We start from the raw sequence: 9,838 nt of genomic DNA, 5'->3' as shown, positions 1-9,838 counted from the left end.
TTTGACATTAGAGTTAAGCTCCCCTGATATCTAGTTAGCGTTCTTTACAGTGTACAGTGTACATCTGACTATTCCATACAGATGAGTAAAATACTTGATTAGGTAGAGCTGAGACTAGAGCACACTATTGAATTAGGGTTTGTAGTCTCTTTAAAAGAAACCATAAATTAGAACAGTTGCCCCTGCTGTATGTTTTGACTCAGAAGTTCTTAATATTTATATATTATTTGTCTTTATGGGAAATATTATCTTGAAAGACATCATATTACACACCTGCATTTGCCTGAAAATTTGTAGCTTGATTAATAAGATAACTGGGTCATATGTTAAGATTTTGAAAAACCAACGCAAACATAGATCCTAATAAAAGAATGTTTCACATTTCCTTTTAAAGGCTAAAAAGGTATTTCTCAGGACTCTTAAATTACCATATTCTAATACCAACGGAAAGTAAAATCTGAACTTAGACTCTTGTTTGTACTTAGAGGGTCTTCCGAACAGAAAGGCAGTCTTTATGCAATTCAGTAAGCCAAAATACCAGTGGGGCATTGCAGGTGAAAAATCTGAAGCTGTAAGCCTTCACCACAATGTATTACAACTGTATGATGGAATATATCTTGTACAGAAATAAGGTTTGGTTAACTATGTTTCCCAAGTGTAGATCACATTAAAATGTTATAAAATCATGACTTCCTGCAGTTGAATACTTGTAGTTTCTCAACTGGTTTCAATATTTTAAGGGTTTGTTTTTTTTTTTTTTTTGGTATGATTTCTATTACTTGACAACATATAGAATCTTATCTTTTCTTTCTTCACAATCAACTAAGAAGCAAATACATATAAAAATATTATTATAAGCTAAGACATTTAAAATTACATATATATCTGTTATTTCAAGTTTTTACTAAATGAGCGATTTTTTCTTTGAAATAGACACAAAAATTGACAAATGCCATTTTCAGGTTACATTTTACTTTAAATTGACCATTGAAAATCAGTTGTTTTGTATGTTCTGTATGATGAATATGGTTTTTCCTGTTATAACGATAAATAACTCATTTTAATAAATGGTCTTCCTGTTTAAAAGGACAGTTAAGTCCAGTCACAATCATAAGTAAAAACAGTATTCTTCATTTATAAAGGGAAAGCTGTTGTTTTAGCCTATTAGATGTTAATGTGTATATTTCTGTAAGTTTATCTTAATTTGTATAATAATATATAGATATATTTATCCTAATTTCTAAATAATATGTAATAAATTATCCTAATTTATGTAATGAATTAATATATATATATACATTGCAACTTTCAGTCATGCATCAATCCACTATTTTATGCTCAGACCTAACATTCTATGTTTTAACTATCCGCATACCTACCCTCTTCCAGTCATCAACTAAAAACATTTATCTACCACTTGCTTTTCCATTGGATTCCCCAAGGGGGAATATATTTGTTCTTATAATCACCTTGACATTGTAATAAATGTAGTATACATTTTTACTTGGTTAATGAGGTAAAATATTTTTCCATTAACAAAATGAAGGTTTCATAACAATTACTCTTTCAAAAGTTATCAACTAGGAATTTTCCAGTGTGAAAATCCCTTTACCTATGCAAGGTTGTATGTCAGAAAGAACTTTTTTAAATGGTGCTTGAAGCATTGGATAACAAATAAACCTTTAAGCTAAGCAACAAGCTTCAAAGAAAAGCTGCGGAATGAGATGTCCAGACTGTGTGAAAAACTCCTGCAGATTTCTGGGAAACTAATGTGGTGTGCACATGCATATGTCTGTGCATTCATCCCTGGTGCTGCGCGTGCTGAGAATGATGTAAGAAGGGCCTATGCTCTCACCCCTGGCTGACCTTAAGACTCTGCACAGGCAGGAGAGGAAGGCTAAGGCAGAGTTGAGGGTATGCCTCAACAGCCACATAGAGCCCCTCAGCAAAGACTGTGGGTGCTTACTGATACCCAGACTTTAAGGAAAGAAGAATTATTTCAAAAACTAATGGCTGAACACTTCTCAAATGTAATAAAAAGTATTAGGCTACACATCCAAGAAGTTCAGTGAACTCCACATAGACAAAACTCAGATTTCTGCATGAAATAATCAAGAAACAGCCTTGACTGCAACTACATAGAAGCGACTAATCTTATATAAGGAATGCTCAATAAGATAAACACGTGGTTTCCCATCAGCATTGGTGGAGAACAAAGGCAGATAGATAACATGTTCAAAATGCTGAAACCAAAGGGCTGCCAATGAGAATAAATTTGCCAAATTAAGTAACTGGGATAAATGGTAATAAACAAAATATAGTCTGCATTCAGAGTTCTTTCTAAGAATCCACTTTAAAGAAACTGGAACTGGAATTTGTGGCTGATCATATCCTTTGCTGTGCAGAAGCCTTGATGCAGTCCCATTTTTTAATTTTTACTTTTGTTTCCCTTGCCTAAGTAAACATATCCAAAAATATTACTAAGATCAAAGTAAAAGGCCACACCACCTCTGTTTTCTTCTAGAAGTTGTATGGTTTCAGGTCTTAAATTTAAGTTTTTGATCCATTTTTAATATATATTTCTTAATGGTGTGAGAAATCCAATTTGGTTCTTTTGAATGTAGCTGTCCAGTTTTCCCAAAGTTCCCAGCACCATTTATTGAAGAGGCTATCCTTTCCCCATTGTATATTCTTGCCTCCTTTGTTGTAGATTTATTGCCCATGTAAGTGTGAGCTTATTTCTGGGCTCTGTGTTCTGTTCCATTGATATCTGCATCTGTTTTTGTGCCAGTGCCATACTGTTTTGATAACTATAGCTTTGTGATGTAGTTTGAAATCAGGGTGCACGATACCCTCAGCTTTCTTCTTCTTTCTCAAGAGTGTTTTGGCTATTGTGGATCTCTTGTTTCCATATAAATTTTAGAAATATTTATTCTGAATAATGCCCTTGTAATTTTATAGTTATTACATTAAATCTGTATTTTGTCTTGCATATTATGGTCATTTAAAAATATTAATTTTTCCAGTCCATGAATATGGTATATCTTTTCATCTGTTTCCATCATCTTCAGTTTCTTTCATCAGTACCTTTCAGTTTTCCAAGTAGAGATCTTTCACCTCCTTATTTACATTTATTCCCACGTATTTTATTCTTTATGATGTGATTGTAAATTAGATTGTTTTCTTAACTTCTCTTTCTGGTAGTTTGTTGTTAGGGTATAGAAATGTAATGGATCTCTATATATTAATTTTGTATCCTGTAACCTTACTGAATTCATTGATGAGTTTTTTTTTTTTTTTTTGGTGTTATATGTAGGATTTTCTGTGTGTAGTTATCATGCCATCTGCAAACAGTGATAGTTTTACTTTTTCCTTTCCAATTTGAATTCCTTTTATTTCTTTTTCTTGTCTGATCTCTGCGGCTAGTACTTCCAATACATCAATTGGGAAGAGTGTGCATCCTTGGCTTGCTCCTAATCTTAGCAGAAATTCTTTTTTCACAGTTGAGTATAATATTAGCTGTGGGGTATAAATGACTGGGATAAATTGTAAGGATCAAAATGTACTCTGCATTCAGACTTCTTTCTAAGAATCATCTTTAAAGAAATAATCACTGGAAACTTGAAATGATACATTAACAGGTCTATTTTTCTTCTTTAATCTAAAAGTGATTAGTTTATAGAGCATAGGATTTATAGCCAAAAGGTCTGCCATTTACTAAATGTGTAATCTTGAAAATATTACTTTACTTCTCTAAGCCACAGTAACTTACCTGTACAATGAGAATAATTTTCTCTTCAATAAGATAATGTATAATAACAATCTTTGTAAAGTATAAAAGGCTTTTTTTCTACCACAGCTTCTTCCATCAGTATTATTATTGCTCCTTCCAAAAACACAGGTGATGATGGAAGCTTTTCTTACCTCTATGATACACCTCTTAATTGGTGTCCTGGGAAATCTGGAAGTTTGGTGGGAGGGGTGATAAAAGATGGTATCTCCTGCTTTAATCAGGCTTTAAAAATTTATTCCTGAATGGAAGCTCTAGCTTTCTGCACACTAACTAGCCCTACACAGTCAGGTAGGCTGCCTCTATTTTGTCATAATATAAAAAAAAGGACAGCTGAAGCAGATTGACTGATAGAATAACACTTGCTATACAGTACCACCTCTTTATTATGTATGTGAATACAGAGAGCACACTTCCTCTGTATCCTTTCCCTAGGTTTCTTGGTGGCACTGAGTGGGCAAAGGGGCAGTTGCCCAGCTTCAGCAGCCCCTGCACAAAGAATTCAGAGCTATTTATCTATGAGGATAGATGGGCAGTTGCAACCCTGTTAATAGTCTTAGCAGTACAAGTTAGTAATAAAAACAAATTAATTGCCAAAATATTCTCTGTATCAAAAATATTTTTAAATGGCCAACACACATGCAGATCTTCCCAAATTAGCCATCAAATGGAAACAAATTGTGAAATCACATTTTAAATCCAAAAATGCATGTGCTCTTACCAACTGGCAGATATACAACTTAAAATATATTCTTATGCAAAGACCGAACATGCTTCTAGTACAGTTTATTATGTATGGCTGGCTAATTTTTTAGGTCCTGTCAAATAATGGGTAGGAAAGCAAAATGTAATAAAAATATATATGGCCTTGACCATCATTTGAAATGTACCATGTGTTACATGTGGAATGTTTTCCAGTGAAATCAATTTACTTGTTCCCACTTCCCATGACACAGTACTAGATAGTCAGGCTTTCTAAACTATTTTTTGCCAACCAGACTTTCTTGGAATAGTCATCTTTCTTTCAAGTTATTCAGTGCAGGCATTAATAATAAGTCCTCAGTTATAGATATGTAACTAAAGATCATTCATATCATCTCTTTCAAACCTAAAAGCACATAATAACGTTATTTTAAGTAGATCACACAAAAGAGCCCAGAGTTATTCCTGAGAGTAATTAATTGCTACCATATGAAGCACAATGTGACTGCATTAGGTTTTCAGTTTAATTATGTTACTACTTTCCTAGAGATTAGTTGGGTAATGTCTGCTTCTAACTGAAAGGCAAAGGAAGATTAGTGAGCTGACGAGAAGTTTGTTAAAAGTGGGTGTGATTACAAAATCTGGAGGGAGGGCTCAGTATATAAAACAAGACCCTTTTAGAGTAGAAAACTGTGAAGATTGTTGCCTTTTCAGCACCTATCTTCATTCATAAATTTAAAAACTATCAAGTGTGTACCATGTACCAGACTCTATTGGAGCAATAGGTCCAGTTTTTTAAGAATGCTCGGCAGAGAACACACGAACCAAGAGAGAGAAAGCAAAGAAAACTATTTCCTGAGAGCTGAGCTAGCACTATTTCTAAAATTCTTTGAGGAGACACAGGCAAGACTCTTTTTTTTTCTAGTTTGCATTGCAGTTTAAAACCGATTTCTCGGGGAGGGTAGAGCTCAGTGGCAGAGCACATGCTTGGCATGCACGAGGTCCTGGGTTCAATCCCCAGGACCTCCGTTAACAACAACCCCAAAATATAAAATCTGTTTCTCATGGAGTATCACTTCAGAGCTACGAGGGTTTAAAAATCATTGGATTCAAACTTCTTTTCTAGAAGAAGGCCGTCAGGGCCGTGGGGCTGCGTTTCTTCAGGCGGCGCGGAGGGCAGCCTGACCCGGGGTCCTTGGAGAGGGCGCTGTGGCCACGCCCCCTTCATTGGGGCAGGCGTCGTGGCCACGCCCTCTTCCTGGGGGCGGGCCCCATCCCCGCCCCGCCTTGTTCCAGTGGCTTCCAGAAGGGACCTACGCTGCCAAGGGAAAGCAGAGCGGTGCGGGCTGTGTGTTCTCCAGGCCTTTTAGCAAAAGTGGAGTGGCTCCTGGGGCCCCATACATGCGGAGTTACAAGAAAATTGGTGTTGGAGTCTTCGAGGGCATAGGTACTGTTCGAAAAGGCAGGCCCCGCGAACGGCACCACGAAGCGTTGGCGGCGGTAGCCAGCGCGCTGCTGGCATCGCTGTGAACAAACAAGGGCCCGGTTCCCGCCGCGCGGAGAGGGAGCGCTTCCTGACTCGTGTGGGGGAAGTGGTCGGAGAAAGAGGGAAGCCAGAGAGGGCTGCGGTGAGGCGGCAGCCTGCCCCGGGCCAGAGGCGGGCGGGGTGAGAGCCGAGGGGAAGGAGCCAGTCCCGCGGAAGCCCCGCAGAAGCCCCGCGAAAACCCACTCCTGTGAATTCATGGCCCGATGGGTGTAAAGAAAGGAATGACTTGCGAGGGACGGCCGAAGTGCCCTGTTTCAGGAAGTGCAGTTCCCGAGGAATCCTGAGTCAGCGATCGTCGCCAGGAGCTGGCCTTCCTGGACGGACGAGGGGACAGTGCACCGTGAGAACCAGGGCCCGGTATGGTTCCGTCCCGGGGGGCTCAGAGCCGGGAGAGTGGGGCAGAGGGGGCTGAGGAGCAGCCGGGCAGGGTCATGAAAGATCTGCTGTATAATTGGCTGCTTTGCTCTTTGCCAAAGTTATGAGGGATGACAAACTTTCTGAAAAGGACCAGATAGTAAATATTTCAGACCTGGCAGGGAACATAAATCTCTGTCAAATATTCCTTTTTTATTTTTATTTTTTTACGGTTCTTTCTTTAATTGAAGTAGAGTTGATTTACAGTGTTGTGTTAATTTCATGTGTACAGCATAGTGATTTGGATATATATATATTTTTTGTATTCTTTTCCACTATGGCTTATTATAAGATTTTGAATATAGTACCCTTGCTCTGCAGTGGACCTTGCTGCTTATCTATTTTATATATAGTAGTTTGTATCTGCAAATCCCAAACTCCTAATTTATTTCTCCCTTCCCCCTTTCGCCTTTGGTAACCATAAGTTTGTTTTCTATGTCTGTGAGCCTGTTTCTGTTTTATAAGTAAGTTCACTTGTCATATTTTAGATTCCACATATAAGTGATAGCATATATTTTTCTTTGACTTCACTCATCTGGAGGCAGAGCCCTGAGGCCAGGGGTCAAGTTTCCCCAGGTCCCATAAGAGTCATCATGATTGGACTGGCTGGGCTATTACTCATCTTTGTATCCCTGGTGCCTGACACATAGTAAGTACTTGACAAAGGATGAAATTGCTTTTCTCATCTCTGATTTTTATCATCTTCTAGATTGTTATCAGAATTCTCTCTTCAAAACACAAACATGATTGTCATTCTCTCCTCTTAAGAATTGTTGCTTGTGCCCCATTTACTGTAGCTGGATTTCTCAATCACAGTACTGTTTACATTTGGCCCAGATAATTCTTTAATGTAGGGGGATGTCCTGTGCCCTGTAGTGTGTTTAGCAGCATCCTGGGCCTCTACCTACAGATGTCAGTGGTACTCCTCCCCTGCTTTGGTGTAACAACCAAAAGTGGCTCCAGACATTGACAAATGTTCCCTGGGAGATGGGAGTGCTGTGCCAGATCACCCCTGGTTGAGAACCACGGGCCTGTGGGAAGAAGCCAGCACTGAGCATGTGTGTCATTGTGCTCTGTTACCTTTCCAGCCTTATGTACTGCCTCTCCTGAGCTTCCTGGCACATGCCGATCCCTTAGCCCCTGTGCAGCTTCTCACGTGCTGGACTGTCAGCTCTTCAGTGCTGAGTGAGCCCAACTGCCATGACAGACAGGCAAATGCGTGTTGGATCAGATGTAACAGAAGTTTACTTTTGCTACAGCTCTGTAGGGTTGAACATGTTGGGGAAGCAGCCTTCCATCTGTCAGTCCTTCAGAACCTAGAAGGGCTGAGGTTCTGCCATCCTTGATACACAGCTTCCAAGACAGCCCTGGGGATCATCTCCATCCTACCTGACAAAAGAAGAAAAGAACACTGGGGAGTCCATGAAAGAGATGCTTATGGCCAGGATTGAAAATGGTACACATGCCCTCTACTCCCATTCAGTTGGCTTGAACTCAGTCACATGACCACCCTTAAGTGCAAGGGAAGCTGGGACATGTAGTCTAGCAGATCATGGATTTTCAGATCTGCCAACACTTTCTGCCACAATCAGCTTATCAGTTCAGCAAAACCTTGACGGCCCAGCTCAACTCATAATTATGAATTATGATCTCTCCATGATCTCTTTTATACACTTTGCTTATACTAGTGTACATTATAGTATGATTGGCATGGCGTAAAAATCATTTTTTTCTCATTGACAACTAGGATATTTCCTGGTACATGGTGGGTATATATCTGTTGAAAAAAAGCAAATGGATAATATTGATTTATATAGTATTTCATGGCAAGGCCTCCACCACTCACTGAGGTTTTTTGTTTTCTGATCTCTGTTCCAGGAATCTGAAATACTACTACAGTTGTCTCACTAATAAAAAGGTGAGACAAGCTGATTTGCAATTTCTGGCAGAAAACTCAGCATCACTTGAGGCCTAGGAAAAGTGGAATGAAAGTCTGTCTTTCCTGCATGCCTCTTCTCCTGGTCTCCCCAAACCCCTTGTGCTGTCTACAGACCACTATTCCACCAGCTCCCCCATACTGTCTCCAGCCCCCTTCCATCCAGTTCCTGGGGCTCAATGACTTAATCCTCCTGCCAGAGATTTGCATTTAAAAAGGAGTGATTGTTAATCCTGAGGAATCATTGACTGATGAGTTAGTTATATTGGGAAAGAACTTGGGATCCTGATTCTGAAAGGCTACCTTTTTTTTTTAATCTACATTTGTAATTTGACATTTTCCTAGGAAACACAAGCAATAGTTAAAGGGAGAAAAATGCCTACCATGTATAATTCTAGAAAGATTTTTTACAAATGGGAATTTTGTACCTTAGAAGTAAACAAGTCTTCTTTTGAACACTGGCTATATAATTGCCAAGGTAAACGGGAGTCAAGCCCTATGTGCCTAAGATGCCTGCTGTTCTTACTAACTAAGATGGGGTAGGAATGAAAGCATTTCTGCAATAAATGTTCAGGGGATTTGAGCACCCATTTAAGGCTGTAACCAGGCCAGAATTTCCTTTTTGAGGCCAAGCAGAATCTGGTTCAAAAACATGAGCCAACAGGAATGTTTCTGGTCATTTTTCTCAAATCCACCAGATGGTCCCCACCAAATTTTCCGACAAACTTAGCCTGTATACCGCATCTGCAAGACAAGGGAGCATTTATGTCAAATGTACCCCCCAACCCCAAGTTACTTTGACAGTTGCAACCCTCACTTTCTTCTCTGCTCAGATTGACATCTGAGAAGGAAGACCACAATTGCATACCATTTTATAGATCCACGTGATTAAAACCAGTTCTCCCTATAGGTCACATCGTGTGTGAGAGGCACGGTTTTTGTCAAGAGACCAGCTACCAGCAGAAAGGGTTTTGATGCTATTGCTAGTAAGAAATTAGTAACTAGATCCTAGGTCTGTTTTAAGCCAGCTTTATAATTATACTGCTTCAGCGGTAAACCAGACCTTTGAGCCAAGGGTAATTTAGAAATTCTAGATCTGTATTCTTCTCCCCTCTTTCTTTAATGTTCATCATTGCTGTCTCTCCATCTTCTGCCTCCAAACATACAATTTTCCTCCATTCCTTCCTCACCCCTGGCTCCTTGTTTCTGTGACCCTCTGTCACAAAAGGACAGATGCATTCTGTTCCCCCTCATCCTGGGAGATCACGGGCAACAGTCAAGGCTGTGTATGAACACATATAATTCTGAAACGTTTGCCACTTTTTGAGGGTGTCACCAGCTCAGGCTCCTAGTTTGCCTCTGGGATTGGAGGTTAAACTGGGGCCTTATCCTGTGTGCCCATGAAGTAACCTGTCTTCAAAGACTAGGACTACACTGGAGATGACTTTCT

At 39.5% G+C, this 9,838-nt stretch overlaps 1 long non-coding RNA gene across 5 annotated transcripts in view; it reads right to left on the bottom strand.

Annotated features, from left to right (window-relative positions):
* Nucleotides 1-600: 600 nt before the first annotated feature.
* Nucleotides 601-9,838, bottom strand: part of LOC141579342 (uncharacterized) — a 62,153-nt gene continuing 52,915 nt past the window's right edge. For all 5 annotated transcript variants that reach the window (XR_012510528.1, XR_012510525.1, XR_012510524.1 and 2 more), the window contains one exon: nt 601-7,841. This is a non-coding gene — a long non-coding RNA (uncharacterized LOC141579342). The remainder of the gene's footprint in view (nt 7,842-9,838) is intronic.

The sequence above is a fragment of the Camelus bactrianus genome, chromosome 12 (assembly GCF_048773025.1).
Source record: "Camelus bactrianus isolate YW-2024 breed Bactrian camel chromosome 12, ASM4877302v1, whole genome shotgun sequence".
In the NCBI taxonomy this organism is placed as follows: domain Eukaryota; kingdom Metazoa; phylum Chordata; class Mammalia; order Artiodactyla; family Camelidae; genus Camelus; species Camelus bactrianus.
The sequence above is the reverse complement of the archived record's forward strand: the minus strand, read 5'-3'. Positions and strand labels throughout refer to the sequence as shown.